The sequence below is a fragment of the Stegostoma tigrinum genome, chromosome 17 (genome assembly GCF_030684315.1).
Source record: "Stegostoma tigrinum isolate sSteTig4 chromosome 17, sSteTig4.hap1, whole genome shotgun sequence".
Lineage (NCBI taxonomy): Eukaryota > Metazoa > Chordata > Chondrichthyes > Orectolobiformes > Stegostomatidae > Stegostoma > Stegostoma tigrinum.
This window is the reverse complement of record NC_081370.1, coordinates 62,928,957-62,947,388: the sequence shown is the minus strand read 5'-3', so window position 1 is coordinate 62,947,388 and position 18,432 is coordinate 62,928,957. Positions and strand designations below refer to the sequence as shown.

Below are 18,432 nucleotides of genomic sequence, written 5' to 3'. Positions count from 1 at the left end.
AATCTAACCACCATCCCTTGACATTCAATGACATTACCGTCACTGAATCCCCCACCATCAACAGCCTGGGGGTTGCCACTGACAGAAATCGAATTGGACTCGCCACAAACATAGTGACTACTAAAATGCAGGCCAGAGGCTGGGAATACTGCAGCAAGTAACTCACCTCCTGAATCCCCAAAGCCTGTCCACCATCTACGAGGCACAAGTCAGGAGTGTGCTGGAATACTCCCCATTCACCTGGATGGATGCAGCTCCAACAACACTCAAGAAGCTCGACACCATCCAAGACAAGGCTGTCTGTTTGATTGGCACCACATCCACAAACATCCCACTCCCCCCACTCAGTAGCAGCAGTGTGTACTGTCTACAAGATGCACTGCAGAAATTCACCGAAGATCCTCAGACAGCACCTTCCAAACCCACAACCACCTCCATCTAGAAGGAGGAGGGAAGCACATTCATGGGAACACCACACCCTGCAGGTTCCCCACCAAGCCACTCACCATCCTCACTTGGAAATATTTTGCTGTTCCTTCAGTGTTGCTGGGTCAAAATCCTGAATTTCCCTCCCTAAGGGCACTCTTGGTCTACCAAGAGCACATGGACTGTAGAGGATCAAGTAGGCAGCTCACCACCACCTTCTCAAGGGGCAACTAGGGATGGGCAACAAAGGCTGGGCCCAGCCAGCAATGCCCACATCCCACAAAAGTGAATTTAAAAAATTGAACAGGGCTACAGGAGTATAAACTTAAGACCCTCCTCATTATTTTGTCAAGACACAATTCATGCAGAAAAAGGCCGAGTCGAACTAGTACCTTCCAAAAGCCGTGGCAGGAAGGCAGCTCATCACCTCCTTCTGGAAGGAGGTTTCTACTTGTGGAAAATTCTAGAACTGGGAGTCAGAGAGTAATATAGTATGGTAGCAGATCCTTCAGTCCAACTTGTCCATGCCAACCAGATATCCTAACCTGGTCTAATCCCATTTGCCAGCATTTGGCCCATATCCCTCTAAACCCTTCCTATTCATGTGCCCACCCAGGTGCCTTTTAAATGTTGTAACTGTACCAGCCTCCACCACCACCTCTGGCTGCTCGTTCTATACACCCACCACCCTCTATGTGAAACAATTACCCCTTATGCCCCTTTTAAATCCCCTCTCACCTTTAACCTGTGCCCTCTAGTTTTGGATCCCCTACCCTGGGAAAAAGACCTTAGCTATTTACCTTTTCTCTGCTTGTCATGATTTTGGAACCCTCAATAAGGTCACCCCTCAACCTCTGACACTCCAGGGAAGAAAACCCCAGTCTATTAATTAAGGGGCACCCATTTCATACAGCGATGAAATATATTTTCTCTTTCTATTCTCTCCAAATTCTTTCTTTGGAAATCCCTTCATCGAAGACAACGAATACAGAATCTTTAAATATTTTTAAACACAAAGGGTAGATAGATTCTTAATTATTGAGGGGTGAAAGATTATTGGAGCTAGGCAGGAATATAGAAAAATAACAATTCGAAGGGTAGGCCATTCGGCCATCTAAGCCTGCTCCACCATTAAATCAATCAGGGCTGACTATGCAACTCAATACCTGTTCCAGCTTTCCCCTCCATTATCTTGTGATCCTCCAAACTCCATCAAACTCCTTCTAGAATCATACTATGTTTTGCCCACAACAGCTTTCTGCAGCACAGAATTCTACAGGTTCACAGCTCTCTGGGTGATGACATTTCTTTTCAGAGTTCTTAATAGGTTACACTCTATCTTTAGATTGTCGTCTCTAGTTCTGGACACTCCCGTTATCAGGAACGTCCTTCCTGTATCTATCCCGTTTTGTCCTTTTAGAATTTTATTTGTTTCTGAGATCTCCCCTCTACTTGCCAAGGTTCTAAACTCCAGCGAGTTTAATCCTAACCAATTCAAACTCACCTCATATGTCAGCCCTGCCATCCCAGGAATCAGTCTGGGAAACACACTAATTCCTCTTTAGCAAGTATATCCTTCCTCAGGTAAGGAGACCAAAACTGCACAAAATACTCCAGGTGATTAAATGTATAACTGTGTCCTGCACAACTGCTGTAAGATACTCCTGCTCCTGTACTCGAATCCTTTCATTATCCAGGCCAACATCCCAACGTCTTGGGGTACATGGAACATTCCTTGTTCCAATCCTATTCTAGCCCCACCCACAACTCTTTCTCTGATGTATCGATGATATCGTCAAGTGCTGCTTCCCTCTCTCGTCTGGAATTGGAACATTTCATCAATTTTGCGTCCAATTTCTACCCTGACCTCCCTTTCACCAGGTCTATCTCTGACTCCTCCCTTCCTCGACATTTGTTTCCATTTCTGGGGGTAGACTGGCCACTAATATCCATTACAAACCCACCGACTCCCACAGCTACCTGGATGATACATCCTCACACCCTGCTTCCTGTAAAGACTCCACCCCATTCTCTCAGTTCCTCCATCTCTGTCACATATATTCAGATAAGGCCAACTTTGACAAGGGAGCCTCCGAAATGTTCACCTTCTTCCTGAACCAAGAATTCCCCATCTCCTTTGTTGATAGGACCCTGAGACCAATCCAACTCATCTCCACCACTTCCACCTTCACCTCCCCTTTCCCTCCCATGACAGCTATAGGGATCCCCTTGTCCTTACCTACCATCCCAGCAGCAGCCACATCCAGAAGATCAGACGCCATTTCTGCCACCTCCAGCGAGATGCCACCAGACACATGTTCCCCTCCCCTCCCTTGTCCACGTTTCGCAGGGACCCTTCCTTCCGGGACACCTGGTCCACTTTTCCCTCACCCCCAACACCTCCCCACAGGCCTACGGCACCTTCCCCTGTAACCGGCATTTATCTCCTCTCTCCCCAGTATCCAAGGGCCCAAACATACCTTCCAAGTGAAGCAACACTTCACCTGCACTTCCTAGAATCTAGTCTACTGCATTCGCTGCTCACAATGTGGTCTCCTCTACACTGGGGAAAGGAAGCATAGACTTGGTGACCACTTCGCAGAATATCTATGTTCTGCTCACAAAAAAGACCCTGAACTACCAGTTGCCTGCCACTTCAAAGCACCACTCTGCTCCCTGCCAACATCTCTGTCTCTGGCTTGCTGCAGTGTTCCAGCAAAGCCCGACACAAGCTGAAAAAACACATCTCGTTTTCTACTTGTGGACCCTACAGCCCTCTGGGCTCAATATTGAGTTAAATAATTTTAGGGCCTAAACTCTTCCATGTCCCAGCCCCCCCCCCCGCCACACACACACCAGGCCTTGTTACCACATAGCCTGCCATTACACACCCCCTGTTATTAGTCACTAACAGTCCCCATTAACAAATATTCACCCTCCCAACCTGATCGTTAGCAACTCCTTTGTCTGTCCAACTGTCTCTCTCTCTCTCCCCCTTCCCCCCCCCCCACCCCCCGCCACTTTGGGCTCCATCCTATCATTTATTCCCTACTCCATCCCCCTCCCCATTTTCTGCATGTAAACAAATGTTTCCCCAACAACCATCTGAAGAAGGGTCACAGGACCCAAAACATTAACTGTGATTATTTTCTTCACGGATGCTGCCAAACCTGCTGAGCTTCTTCAGCAACTTTGTTTCTGCACACTGAAACATCTCTGCATTGTCCTCACAGCCTATCATCTCACCTAGCTTTGTGTCTTCTGCGAACATAGAAATTACATTTCGTTTCCTCATCCAAACAGTTATTATGTATTGTGAATAGCTGGGGTCCTAGCACTGAATCCCTGTGTTACCACACTTTCTCAATGGCAGCCAGTGACCAAAGATTCATTTGTTCCGTTAGCAGACATACCCCAATCCCACGTACTTTAATTTTCTGTGTCTTGTGGGACTTTGTCAAAAGCTTTCTGACAGTTCAAATAAACCACAGTGTTGATTAGGGGAGCTGGTCTACAATTTATACTCTCAAAGATTTCCAGTAGATTTGATATGATTTCTTTTTTGTAAATCCATGCTGACTACATCCTATCCTGTCACTGTTTGGCAAGTCCTCTGCTATTATTTTTATGTATTATTCTCTAGCATTTTTCCCATTACCAACATCAGACTTACATCCCCAACTCAGAACTCATACCATCATAGTTTCCTCCAGTTAGATTCAGAACTCTAGTCTCAGAATGCAATAGTTGCATTCCTTAGTGCCATAGAAAGCCACATTATGGGGAAATCACTATCCCTGTACATCATTTGTGTTACAGCCAATTCATAGAACATAGAATATAGAAAAAGTACAGCACAGTACAGGCCGTTCGGCCCGTGATGTTGTGCCGTGGAATAATCCTAATCCAAACATAAAATAACCTAACCTACATTCCCCTCAATTCACTGTTGTCCATGTGCATGTCCAGCAGTCACTTAAATGTCACTAATGATTCCACTTCCATGATTACCACTGGTAAACTATTCCATGCGCTCGCAACTCTCTGGGTGAAGATTTGCGCTAACAAAGCACACGTTATAGCAGGACTACCTGTATGTCACTTTCTATCTTGATGAGCAACTCGATCATATTATCGTCACTCTTGCCAAAGGGTCCTCACACAGCTAGATCGCCAATGATTCCTTTCTCATTACTCGGTTTGGAATGGCCTGCTCTCTAGTTGGTTTCTCAAAAGTTGATCCAGAAAACCATTTTGTACAAAGTCCAGGACTCTTCCTGTATGATATTGTCACTGACTTGATTTGCCCAAATCTACATGCAGATTAAAGTCACCTAGACACGGTAAGGTTCTGAAAGCTTGTGTTCTCAAATAAGCCTGCTGGATTATAAACTGATGTCATGTGGTTTCTGACTTTCATTCTTGTTCTTGATTCCCCTTTCTCTGATTCCTTTGTAGGCTCACATTCCCTGCAGCCAAAGAAATGCCTATCCATTCCAAGTACTGCTGAATCCCCCACAACTATTGCATTCCCCCCTCCCCTGTGCAGTACAGCCAACCGCGATGAAATGCATTCCAAAGAGGCTATTCCCCTCAACCACATCCAGAGTGGTGGATTCGTTTTGCAGAGGAATAGCCACAGGAGACTCCTACACTGCTTGGCTGATCCTCTGGCTTCGCCTTCTCATTCCACATTCTATTTCTGCCAGTGGTGTCTGAGCCTGTGGTGTAACCGCCTCTCTGCCCAGGTCATCCCAGATTCTCTCCCTTTCACAAATACTGCCCACAATCCTCCGACACTGCTTCAGCTCCAAGGCACGGGTTCAAGGAGCTGCACCTGGAGACAGCTCTGACGCTAATCTGGGCACTGGAAATGTTCCTGACTTCCCATAAGGAGCACAATGACTACATTGCTGCTTTAAGCTCTTCTGTCCCGACTCATCCTTTTAAATTAAACCTTTGGGAAGATGCTTCACATCAAATGATATCAATTACTCCATGACCCCTATTGGTGCTCCTCTTTAATATAGAATATAGTCCTTACAAACTATAAACCATACAAAAAAAAACAAAAAGCACCATTTCTCCTCTGCACAGAATTGTTACTGTGCTGCAAATTCCCAGAAACACACGAGCGCGCGCAGGCTCTGGATAGGTCTCACTCGGAATGTGTGAAACTGGATGAACACAGCAGGCGAAGCAGCACCTTAGGAGCAGGAAAACTGACGTTTCGGGCCTAGATAGGAGCACAAGAGATGACGTTTCAGGATTATCTAGGCCCAAAACGTCAGCTTTTGTGCTCCTAAAAATGCTGCTGGGCCTGCTGTGTTCATCCAGCTTCACACTTTGTTATCTTGGATTCTCCAGCATCTGCAGTTCCCATTATCTCTCACTCGGAATGTGCTCTCTTACTAGGCTTAGTGAACTGAGTTTAAATCAGATCGGCTACGATCTTATTGAATAGCAGAGCAGGTTCAAAGGGCAGAGTGGCCTATTCTCATTGTTTGTTTGTACATTCTCAAGAGCAGCTAGGGGTAGTCAATAAATGCTGACCCAGCCAACAAAGCCCACATTGAGCAGGGGAATAAAAATAAAAGCAAAATACTGCAAAAGCTGAAAATCCAAATTGAAGATAGAGGCTTATGGAGATAGTCAGATGAAGCAGCCTCTTGCACACAAACAGAATGAATGACTCAGGTCCAAGAATTCACAGCATTGCTTTTTTTCATTCCTTTGCAGAAACCCACATTCTCTCTGCTTTATCTCATTATGATTCATGATGAACAATTTGCCTACCACTGACCTTCGGGAAACTGATCCTCAGCTCCCTGTCATATGCTTTAAAATGGAAAACTTAAGTTTTCCAAGGGAATTTTTGGGAACTGTTCAAGAAATAGGGATGCCTGGAAGATCAAAACCAGTGCCCCTTTGAAAGTCCTGTAAAGCAGGGCACTTTCAGGAAGGAGAACATTTGGAAGGAGAACAAAAGGACAGAGTATTACATAAATGGCAAGAGAAACTGCAGAAAACAATCAACACAAAGGGACTTGGGGGGGACCAGTACACAGGGACAGCAGGTAATCAGGAAGGCTCACGGAATACTGGTCCCTTATTTCAAGGGGTTTGGAGTACAAGAGTAGGGAAGTCTTACCGTAACTGTACAAGGTGCTGGTGAGACCAGGTCTGGAGTACTGTGAACAGTCTTGCTCCCCTTATTTAAGGAAAGAAATTGTTTCATTGGAGGACATTCAGAGAAGCTTCACTCAGATGATCCTTGTTAGAGAGGGATTGTTTTCCGAGCAAACGTTAAACAGATTGGGGTCGATAGATGTAATACTGGAAAAGCACAGCACGTCAGACAGCATCCAAGGGGCAGGAAAGTCAACGTTTCGGGCTGAAACCCCTTGTTAGGTTTTGGCCAGAAACATTGACTTTCCTGCTCCTCAGATGCTTTCTGACTGGCTGTGCTTTTCCAGCTCCACAATTAATGATTCTGGCCTCCAGCATCTGTGGTCCTATTAAACACATTGAGACTCTACTGACTGGAATTTAGAAGAATGAGAGGTCATCTCATTGAAACATCCCAGGTTCTTAAGGGCTTTTTTGGGTAAATGCTGAGAGGATGTTTCCCCTCATGGGAGAGTCTAGTACCAAACAGCACAGTATCAGAATAAAAAGAGGCCAATTTAAGACTGAGATAAAGAGGAATTTCTTCTCTGCAGGTTGAGTGTCTTCGGAACTCCTTGCCACAGAAAGCTGTGGGAGCAGAGTCCTTGTGTATATTTAAAGACGTGACAGTTAGATTCTTAATCAGTCAGGAACCAAGTGGGAAAGGGCAGGAAAGCGGATGTGAGGAATGTCAGATCAGCTATGATCATTTCGAAAGGCAGAGCAAGCTGGAGGGGTCAAACTGTTTACTGCTGTCCCTGTTTCTTATTGTCTTATGGAACAGGGGTGTCATTGGCTGGGATAGCATTTATTGCCCATCTCTAGTCCTCCTTGAGACGATGGTACTGAGCTGCTTACTTGAATCACTGCAGTCCCACCTGCTGTAGGTAGACCCACAGTGCCCTTAGGGAGGGAATTCTGACATTCTGACCCAGCGACAGTGAAGGAATTGTGATAGATTTCTGAGTCAGGATCGTTTGTGGCTTGGAGGGGAACTTGCAAGGGATGGCGGTCCCATCTATCTGCTGCCCTTGTCCTTCTAGATGCAAGTGGTCGTGGGTTTTGAAAGTGCTGCCTGAGGATCTGTGGTGAATTTCTGCAGTGCATCTTGTAGATAATACACACTGCTACCACTGAGTGTTGGTGGTGGATGACTGTGGATGTGATGCCAGTCAAGCAGCTGCTTTGCCCTGGATGGTGTTAAGCTTCTTGAGTGTTGTTGGGGCTGCACCCATCCAGGCAAATGGGGAGTATTCCGTCACATTCCTGACTCCAACATGAACTTCGGTATCCAGCAAATTGTAAACGTGTTTGTGCAACCATCAGTGAACATTCCCACTTCTAACTGAAAGATGGTTGGACAAGGGGATTTGAAGCTGATTTAAAAGACCAAGCAAGGAGCACTGAGAAGAGGTTTGTTTAATAGCAGAGCAATCTTGGAGCTGCACCGCTTAACTCCTGCCATCAGATCAGATGAATGATAAATGGAATGAATGGGTCAGCAGGCTCAATAGGCTGAAGGGTCTATTCCTGGTCCTACTTATGTTTCTCTGCTGGCTTGTACCTGGTCCAAATGGAATTGTTTCACGAAACCAGTAAGAAAATCATAAACCCATTGAAGGAGCAACCTAGATGAAGGCAACAGTTAACAAAGGTCTTTAAACAGATTCAAAAGTAACAAAATAAAACATCATATCTTGTATTTGAAACATTAACTGTTTCTCTGTCCAAGAGAGTGCTAAATCTGGTGAGTTCCTCCTGCATCGTGCGTGTTTGTTTCAGACTTCCATCGTCCATAGTCTTTCACTTGTATCCAATTCTCATTTATGTTGCTTCTTTAATGACAACAGGGCATTCCAAAACATTTGAAAACAAGTAACACACTTTCAAAGTGTAGTCATACTATTCTGTCGGAAATGTTACAGCCAATTAGCACACAGCAATTTTTCAGCGGTAGTAGCCAAATACAATGACCTGGTCATCCTTGCGAGACGGTGACTGACGGATGTTTGTTGATCAGGATGGGAGCTCCCTCAGCATTGATCCTCCGAGATGACGGCCTGCCCTCACCACCACCCTGGAGTATCAGTCTGTGTGGATAGTACTTGAACCCAGGAACGTTTAATTTGAAGATCAAATGCTACTGAGTGACTCATTTCTCTCGGATCAGAGATTCACATTAATTATGTGCTTATTAGCACGGATCTAAAATTACTAGTTAGCTTCTTAATGTAACACTTCATCTCAATGAAAGGGGAAGTTTACTATTTACTGGGAGCAGAGAGAGGTGTATAAGATTTTGAGGGACATGCACAGGGTGAAAGGAAAGCAGCTGCTCCCTTTAGGCGAAGTGTCAGTAACAAGGGGTGTAATCTCAAAGTGAAAAGCAGAGGCTTTGAGAAAGTATTTTTTTCACCCAGAGGTGGCAGGGTCTGGAATGCACTACCTGGGAGAGCGCTTGAGACAGGAAGCCTTCAAAGAGCATTTGGATGAGCACTTGAAATGCCATAACAAGGCTATGGGCTCTGTGGGACTAGGGGACATTTAATGCAGCATTTGCAGTACAACCCCGATGGCCTGAAGGGCCTCTTCTGTATTGTATAATTGGCCACTGCTGACTGAAATTACAGCTAAAGATCAGTTTTCACCTACTCAGTGCAATTTCAGCAATGACAGCTGAACAAAAACACCTCCGGTTTATTCACAAAGTCCAGGCGACACCTGCGAGATTGTCATTTACTGTCCATCCTGAAGTTTGAACCAGATTTCTTCCCAAATCCTCAGTTAAAACTCACGGCATCGTTCCCTTACTGATTTCAAACTCGCAGGTGAAATGGACTCCCTTCCACACATGGTCCCTATCCACAAGACAGCATTCCATGCACCCTGTCCAGAGCGAGGAAGGAATGATAACAAACTGAGGGATAGTCCTTAGTTTTAATCATTGACCCTGTGAGTGCAACCCCACTGCCCCAGGAGGAGGTTGAAACTCAGGTCAGCCCTGTCTAAGGAGACGCTTCTGAGGAAGGGTCACCGGACCCGACACGTTAACTCTGTTTTCTACTCCACAGATGCTGCCAGGCCTGCTGAGCTTTTCCAACAACTTGTTTTAGTTCCTCACTAAGGAGACGTTCAATTTCAGACGTTCTGTTGCCCCTTAACTGAATATAAAACATCAGAGAACCCTTTTCAAAGATCAAGGGAATTCTTCTGCTGTCCTTGCCAGAATTTTACTTATCATCAAAAGCACAATGTTAATTCTTTGTGAAATCTTGCTATGTGCAAACAGATCGGCAGTGAGTAAACATTTCTGAAAAGTGGCCATTGTTTGCGAAGGTACTATATAAATGCACTTCAACTTCTGGCAACGTTTGCTACAGACACAGTTTCTTTAATCTAACCGCGATTCACAGCGTGAAGACTGGGAAAAAAGTTACAGCATCAGTTTTAACATCAAGTAACATTATACTCCCCGTGATACCTCAATGTGTAACACTTGCACGTTCCCATGTTTACTGTTGTTCACATAAAGAAAAACTGTGCTGGGAGGTCACAAAAAAAGGAAGAAATTCATCTGAAGCCCAGCCCTTTCACTGAGATTATAAACATTTACGGTTTTCAGGGAGATGGGACTGGGAATGTCTACAGCTTTAACAGGTGGAGATGGGGCTTGCTATCGGATTTCTACGGGAACAAGAGAAAGAGAAATCTACTATTATTGATCTGACCTTGGGTTAAAACAGCCCTATTCACAGTAAACTACAACACGTAGGAACTCCACAGCAGCTTTATTTCTCTACCTCATTGGGACGGTTACTTTTCAAAGGTTATTCTGTTCCAATAAAAAATATAATCCCCGAACATTTGAACTTTATAAAAAGATAAAGTGAAGCCTCAGGGAAGGCATACAGAGAAAGGGAGCGGTGCTGGCCTCACTCGCAGCCGGAGGCAGACCCCGCCCCGCCCCACCCCAGTCTGATCCCCGCGCCCCCAAACATCCCCCTACAAATCTCCCCAGCTTGCAACTTCTCCTTTCAGGAAGAGGAAGGGACGGGGCTGCGCTGGCCACATTGAGACAGACACAAGACAAAGCAGCTGGAGAGACACACTGGAGGAGAGAGGGACAACACCCCCCGGGCACCACAGAGACCCACCACCCGATGCAGTAGCCCTGGGCTCACAACAGCCCGCTCCCACTTACAGGAAATCTGAAAGCCAGACAGAAATTTTAGAATAAAGACCAAGTTCAGGAAGCAGGAATCTCCCATCAGCTCCTGACTCAAGGAATGCAGCAATGAGAGAGAGACAGGAGCTGCAGAGAGGGTAATGCCCCTGTCTCTGAACCAGGGGCTCTGTGCAATCACTCACCTTGCAGGAAGCTGGGGTTTGCCGAATGGCTCGCTCTCTCTATTCCCCGTGCTCCTGTGAATTCCCTCCTCTCTTTTTGCTGAATCCTGAGCTCACAGTTTCCGTCTCTGATTCACACACACTTCCTGCACTGATCACGTGCCTGGGATCAGCTGTTCCATCCCAGGCTTTTGTCAATATCCCTCAGGATCCTGAACCAGCCACAAGCCCCTTGTTCGTGCTCCTGGGTTCCAGATCCCGCTTTTCCATTTCCCCCCGATGGATCTGTTTAAACATGTAACCCAGGCTCAGGCTCAGGCTCAGGCTCCTCCTCTCTCCCTTCCCGATGGGACACACTGTCCTCAGCCTGGCTCCGAGCCTAATGAATGAATGAATGAAGGGAGTGAGTGGGGGGAAGGAAGGGAGGGAGAGAAAAGCGGTCGGGGCGGTGGGTGGGGGGTCGGGGCGGTGGGTGGGGGGTCGGGGCGGTGGGTGGGGGGTCGGGGCGGGGCGGTGGGGACGGGGCGGTGGGACGGGGGGGACGGGGCGGTGGGTGGGGGGACCGGGGGGACGGGGCGGGGGGGACGGGGGGACGGGGCGGGGGGGACGGGGGGACGGGGCGGTGGGGGGGGGACGGGGCGGTGGGTGGGGGGACGGGGGGGACGGGGGTTGGGGTGAGGGGGGTGGGGGTGAGGGTGGGGGACGGGGGTTGGGGTGAGGGGGGGTCGGGGCGGTGGGTGGGGGGACGGGGCGGTGGGGACGGGGCGGTGGGTGGGGGGACGGGGGGGACGGGGCGGTGGGGGGGGGGACGGGGCGGTGGGGGGGGGGTCGGGGGGACGGGGGTTGGGGTGAGGGGGGTGGGGGTGAGGGTGGGGGACGGGGGTTGGGGTGAGGGGGGTGGGGGTGAGGGTGGGGGACGGGGGTTGGGGTGAGGGTGGTGGGGGTGAGGGTGGGGGACGGGGGGGTGGGGGTGAGGGTGGGGGACGGGGGGGTGGGGGAGGGGGACGGGGGGGTGGGGGTGAGGGACGGGGGGGTTGGGGGGCGGACGGGGGGGGTGAGGGTGGGGGGCGGACGGGGGCGGAGGGTGGTTGGGGTGAGGGTGGGGGGGACGGGGGGTGAGGAAGGGGGGGTGAGGGTGGTGGGAGGAAGGGGGGGTGAGGGTGGTGGGAGGAAGGGGGGGTGAGGGTGGGGGGGGGAAGGGGGGGGTGAGGGTGGGGGGGGGAAGGGGGGGGTGAGGGTGGGGGGGAGGGGGTGACGGGAGGGAGAGGGTGGGGGGGACGGGAGGGTGAGGGGGTGAGGGTGGAGGAATGGGGGGTGGAGGAATGGAGGTGGGGGAGGGGGTGAGGGTGGGGGAATGGGGAGGGGGTGAGGGTGGGGGAATGGGGAGGGGGTGAGGGTGGGGGAATGGGGAGGGGGTGGGGGAATGGGGAGGGGGTGGGGGAATGGGGAGGGGGTGGGGGAATGGGGAGGGGGTGAGGGTGGGGGAATGGGGAGGGGGTGAGGGTGGGGGAATGGGGAGGGGGTGGGGGGAGGGGGTGAGGGTGGGGGAATGGGGGGAGGGGGTGAGGGTGGGGGAATGGGGGGAGGGGGTGAGGGTGGGGGAATGGGGAGGGGGAGGGGGTGAGGGAATGGGGAGGGGGTGGGGGAATGGGGAGGGGGTGGGGGAATGGGGAGGGGGTGGGGGAATGGGGGGTGGGGGGAGGGGGTGAGGGTGGGGGAATGGGGGGAGGGGGTGGGGGAATGGGGAGGGGGTGGGGGAATGGGGAGGGGGTGAGGGTGGGGGAATGGGGAGGGGGTGGGGGAATGGGGAGGGGGTGGGGGAATGGGGGGAGGGGGTGAGGGTGGGGGTATGGGGGGAGGGGGTGAGGGTGGGGGTATGGGGGGAGGGGGTGAGGGTGGGGGAATGGGGAGGGGGTGAGGGTGGGGGAATGGGGAGGGGGTGGGGGAATGGGGAGGGGGTGAGGGTGGGGGAATGGGGGGTGGGGGAATGGGGGGTGGGGGAATGGGGGGTGGGGGAATGGGGGGTGGGGGGAGGGGGTGAGGGTGGGGGAATGGGGGGAGGGGGTGAGGGTGGGGGAATGGGGAGGGGGTGGGGGAATGGGGGGAGGGGGTGAGGGTGGGGGAATGGGGGGAGGGGGTGAGGGTGGGGGAATGGGGGGAGGGGGTGAGGGTGGGGGAATGGGGGGTGGGGGGAGGGGGTGAGGGTGGGGGAATGGGGGGTGGGGGGAGGGGGTGAGGGTGGGGGAATGGGGGGTGAGGGTGGGGGAATGGGGGGTGGGGGGAGGGGGTGAGGGTGGGGGGAATGGGGGGTGAGGGTGGGGGGAGGGGGTGAGGGTGGAGGAATGGAGGTGGGGGAGGGGGTGAGGGTGGGGGAATGGGGGGTGAGGGTGGGGGAATGGGGGGGAGGGGGTTGGGGATGGGGAGAAGGGTGAGGGGGTGGGGGAGAAGGGGATGGGGGAGAAGGGGATGGGGGAGAAGGGGGTGAGGGGGGGGAGAAGGGGGTGAGGGGGGGGAGAAGGGGGTGAGGGGGGGAGAAGGGGGTGAGGGGGGGGAGAAGGGGGTGGGGGAGAAGGGGGTGAGGGAGGGGGGGAGGGAGGGAGTGGGTGTGAGGGGATGGGGGGGAGAGGGGATGGGGGTGAGGATGGGGGAATGGGGGGTGAGGGTGGGGGAATGGGGGGTGGGGGGAGGGGGTGAGGGTGGGGGAATGGGGGGAGGGGGTGAGGGTGGGGGAATGGGGAGGGGGTGGGGGAATGGGGAGGGGGTGAGGGTGGGGGAATGGGGGGTGGGGGGAGGGGGTGAGGGTGGGGGAATGGGGGGAGGGGGTGAGGGTGGGGGGAGGGGGTGAGGGTGGGGGAATGGGGGGAGGGGGTGAGGGTGGGGGAATGGGGGGTGGGGGGAGGGTGTGAGGGTGGGGGGAGGGGGTGAGGGTGGGGGGAGAGGGTGGGGGGAGGGGGTGAGGGTGGAGGAATGGAGGTGGGGGAGGGGGTGAGGGTGGGGGAATGGGGGGGAGGGGGGTTGGGGATGGGGGAGAAGGGTGAGGGGGTGGGGGAGAAGGGGATGGGGGTGAGGGGGGGGAGAAGGGGGTGGGGGGGGGAGAAGGGGGTGAGGGGGGGGAGAAGGGGGTGAGGGGGTGGGGGAGAAGGGGGTGAGGGGGGGGGGGGAGGGAGGGAGTGGGTGTGAGGGGATGGGGGGGAGAGGGGATGGGGGTGAGGATGGGGGAATGGGGGGTGAGGGTGGGGAATGGGGGGTGAGGGTGGGGGAATGGGGGGGAGGGGGTTGGGGATGGGGAGAAGGGTGAGGGGGTGGGGGAGAAGGGGATGGGGGAGAAGGGGGTGAGGGGGGGGAGAAGGGGGTGAGGGGGGGAGGGAGGGGGGGAGTGGGTGTGAGGGGATGGGGGGGAGAGGGGATGGGGGTGAGGATGGGGGGATGGGGGTGAGGTTGGGGGATGAGGGGTGAGGGTGGGGGAGAGGGGGGATGGGGTGGGGTGAGGGGATGGGGGTGGGGTGAGGGGATGGGGGTGGGGTGAGGGGATGGGGGTGGGGTGAGGGTGGGGGGGATGGGGATGGGGGAGAAGGGTGAGGGGGTAGGGGGGAGAGGGGATGGGGGAGAAGGGTGAGGGGGGAGGGGGTGAGGTTGGGGGATGTGGGGGAGGGGGAATGGGGGATGGGGCAGAGGGGGTGAGGGTGGGGGTGAGGTGGGTGGAGGGGGAGTGGAGAGAGGGAGGCGGGGGGAGGGGTTGGGGGATAGACGAGGAGAAAGGGTGGGAGGGTGTGGGGAGAGGGATGGGGAGCGGGGAGAGAAGGGAGGGGGTGGGTTGCATTTGGGGGTGGGGGTAGAAAAGAGTCGGAAGAGTTGGGGATGGGCTGAGAGAAGGGGAGGAGGTGTAGAGAGAGAGGGACGTGGAGGGTTAGGGGGAGAGAGAGGGAGGGGTTGGAGGAGAAAAGCTGGGAGGTGGGTAAAGAAAGGAGGGGGAGGAAGAGAAAGTGGTTGCAGGGGAGGAAGAGGTGGGCAAGAGATAGAGTGACAGAGATGGATGGTAGGATTGCCTGAGGCTGTATTGACATTACTGAGTGAAATTGAAAAATGTTACTGTCAGACAGGGGAAGCCACGGTGCCTGTAGCTGTGTGTGTGTTCCTGGGTGCACAGACCCATGTTTCATTGAGGCTCTTTAGCCAAAATGTTCAGGTGTATCTATTTTATTAATTTTACAAACATTTAAGTTTATAAAGGACCTAATAACTTGCCCCAAATACTTTTATAGAGTTGCACAGCATGGAAACAAACCCTTCGATCCAATTTGCCAATGCTGACCAGGTTTCCCCAAATTGAACTAGTCCATTTGCCTGCACTTGGCCCACATTCCCCTAAACCTTTCCTATGCACGTACTTATCCAAATGTTGTAAATGTTTCAGCCTCTACCACCTCCTCTGGCAGTTCATTCCATACACTCACCACTCTCTGTGTGGAACAAGTTGCCCCTCATATCCTTTTAAATCTTCTCCCCTCTCACCTTAAACCTATGCCCTCTACTTTTAAATTCCTTGCTGATAAATCATCCATCCATCCATCCTGGATAAATAGCCATTCTTTAAAAAAACACATTACAGATCAGTTTTTATAAACACAAAAATAAAAAGGCTTAAAAGTAGTCAATATTGTAATGTTGGAAAAGCAGAAATAAATGTGAGGTTGTAAACACTTTTAGATAATGACTAGAAATATAGTTTTCTTAAATTGGAGTTATCTGTAAGACTGTTATGATTCATTCCAGTCACTCAGGAGTTTACTGGTAGTCTTGATGTTGAACCACAAACATTTAACTACTCCTTGTGTAAATTTTGGGAATGAACATTGCTTTGTCACTACAATAGGTGATTGGTTTATGGGAATCACCAGAAAGATCCTTCTGTATCCACAAATCTGTGTGCAGTGCTACACGATTAGATTACCGCAAAAGAAGAAAAAATATCAGCTGAAAATCTAAATTATTTACATGTGTGTTGAACCCTTTATTACAGTTTCACTAATGGCTCGTTAGAAGCTTGGATAAAATCCTGCTGAAAATATCTCTCATCGTAAGAATAGGCTAGATATTTCAAAGAGGTACAAGATATGGTAGGAATTACACTTATGCTGCTCATTTGCTTAAGTGACATATTGCCATTATCTTCCTCGTTATTTTTAAGAACTGACTGGATCTGCACATTAATAACTTTCTACAATAAAGTGAATCGGGTTAAGAAAACTGCAAGTTCACTGGAGAGTGCAGGAGGGCATGCCAGGAGCAACACCAGGGATACCTGATGATGAGGTGCCATCCTGGTGAAGCCACCAAACAGACCTATTTACACACCAAACAGTGAAAGCAGCAAGCGATAAGAGCTAAGTGATCCCTCAACCAACAGATCAGATCTAAGCTCTGCAGTCTTGCCACATCCAGTCATGAATGGTGGTGGACAATTAAACAACTCACTGGAGGAGGAGGCTCCACAAATATCCCCATCCTCAATGATGGGGAGTGCCCAGCACATCAGTGCAAAAGATAAGGCTGAAGCTTTCACAGCAATTTCAGCCAGAAGTGTTGAATGGATGATCCATCTTGGCCTCCAGCTTCACAGAAACCAGTCTTCAGCCAATTTGATGCACTCCACGTGACATCAAGAAATGGTTGGAGACACTGGATACTTCAAAGGCTGTGGGGCCTGACAACATTCCAGCAATAGCACTGAAGACTTGTGCTCCAGAACTTGCCGCTCCCCGAGCCAAGCTGTTCCAGTACTGTTACAACACTGGGATCTACCTGACAATGTCATTCCAGCTATCAGTCCAGTTAACCTTCCTTGAAATGCTTCCAATATAGTCACATCCTTCCTTAAACAAAGTGATTGATATTGTGTGCAGTTCTCCAATGTGGTCTCACCAGTGCCTGTATAACTGAAGCGTAACGTCCATATGTTTGTATTCAATTCCCTTTATAATAAACTATCACAGTCTGTTAGCTTTCTTGATTACTTGCTGTACCTGCATAACATTCTGTGCTCCATGCATGAGAACACCCTGATTCTTCTGCATCTCAGAGCTCTGCAATGTCTCTATTTAGATAATAGGTTTTTTTATTCTTCCTACAAAATAAACAATTTCACATTTTCTCACATTTATACTCCGTTTGCCAGATCTTTGCCCACTCACTCTATGTCCATTTGCAGTTTCCCTGTGTCCTCATCACAAGTTAATTTCCTACCTACCTTTGTGTCATAAACAAATCAGTCCTTTCCTCACTACATCCTATTTCATTTATCTAAACTGTGAAAAGTTGAGGCACCAACATTAGTGGCTGTTGGACACCATTTGTTACATCTTGCCAACCAGAAAATAGCCCAGTCATAGCCACAGGGTTTAGTATTAGCCAACTGTTATTTTATCCATGTCAATATATTACAGCAATGAGTTTTTATTTTCAACAATAACCTTTAATGTGGCACTTTATAAAATTCCTCTGGATATCTAAGAACAAAATGTCAGCTGGTTCCCAATTATCCACAGAGATGATTTACCTCCTTGAAAAATTGCAATAAATCGGTTAAACACAATTTCCCCTTCACAAACCATCATTGTCTCTGGCTGATTACTCCAAATTTTAGAAAAGTTAAAACATCTTTAACTGTATATTCTAATATTTTCCCAATGACAGAGGTTAAGCTAGTTGGGTTCCTGCTTTCTGTATCCCCCGTCTTTGAATAAAGTAGTTACTTTCGTTATTTTTGAAATGAATATGACTGTTCTTTGGTCAAGGGAGTTCAGGAAAACTAAAGCCAGCCCTTCAACAATCTCTCTTGCCACTTATTATAAGACCTTGGGATGAAGTCTATCAGAACCCTGGGATTTGTCAACCTACAGATCCAACAACTTAGTTCCACTTCTCTGGTGATTGTGATTGTGAGTTCTTTCCTCTCTTCCACTTCTTCATTTTAAGCTATTTCTGGGATGTTACTTGTATCCTTTATTCTGAACACTTATGAAAATTATCGAATCAATTCATCTACCATTTTTTGTTAATTCCTTTATTTATTCTCCAGTCTGGTTTTCTATAGGACCAGTATTATTAACTCTTCTCTTCTTTAAGTGTTTATAGAAATTCTTAAGCATTTTACATTTCTCATTTTTTTTTCTTTATTCATTCACGGGATGAGGATGTCACTGGCTAGGGCAGCAGTTAAGAATCAACCACATTACTGTGGGTCTGGAGTCACATGTAGGCCAGACCAGGTAAGGATGGCAGTTTCTTTCCCTAAAGGACATTAGTGAACCAGATGGGTTTTTCTAACAATCGACAATGGATTCACGGCCATCATTAGGCTCTAAATTCCAGATATTTATTGAATTCAAATTCCACTATTTGCTATGGCAGGAGTTGAATCCAGGTTCCCAGAACATTGTCTGGGTTTCTGGATTAACGGTCCAGCGATAATACCATTAGGCCATCACGTCC

The 18,432-nt window shown here is 50.1% G+C and overlaps 1 protein-coding gene across 1 annotated transcript in view; it reads right to left on the bottom strand.

Moving 5' to 3' along the window:
- LOC125459211 (src substrate protein p85-like) overlaps positions 1 to 11,207 on the bottom strand; it is a 98,722-nt gene extending 87,515 nt beyond the window's left edge. Inside the window, 1 exon segment of the mRNA XM_059651847.1 lies at positions 10,963 to 11,207. The gene's annotated coding sequence lies outside the window, so the exon portion shown is untranslated.
- Positions 11,208 to 18,432: the final 7,225 nt, after the last annotated feature.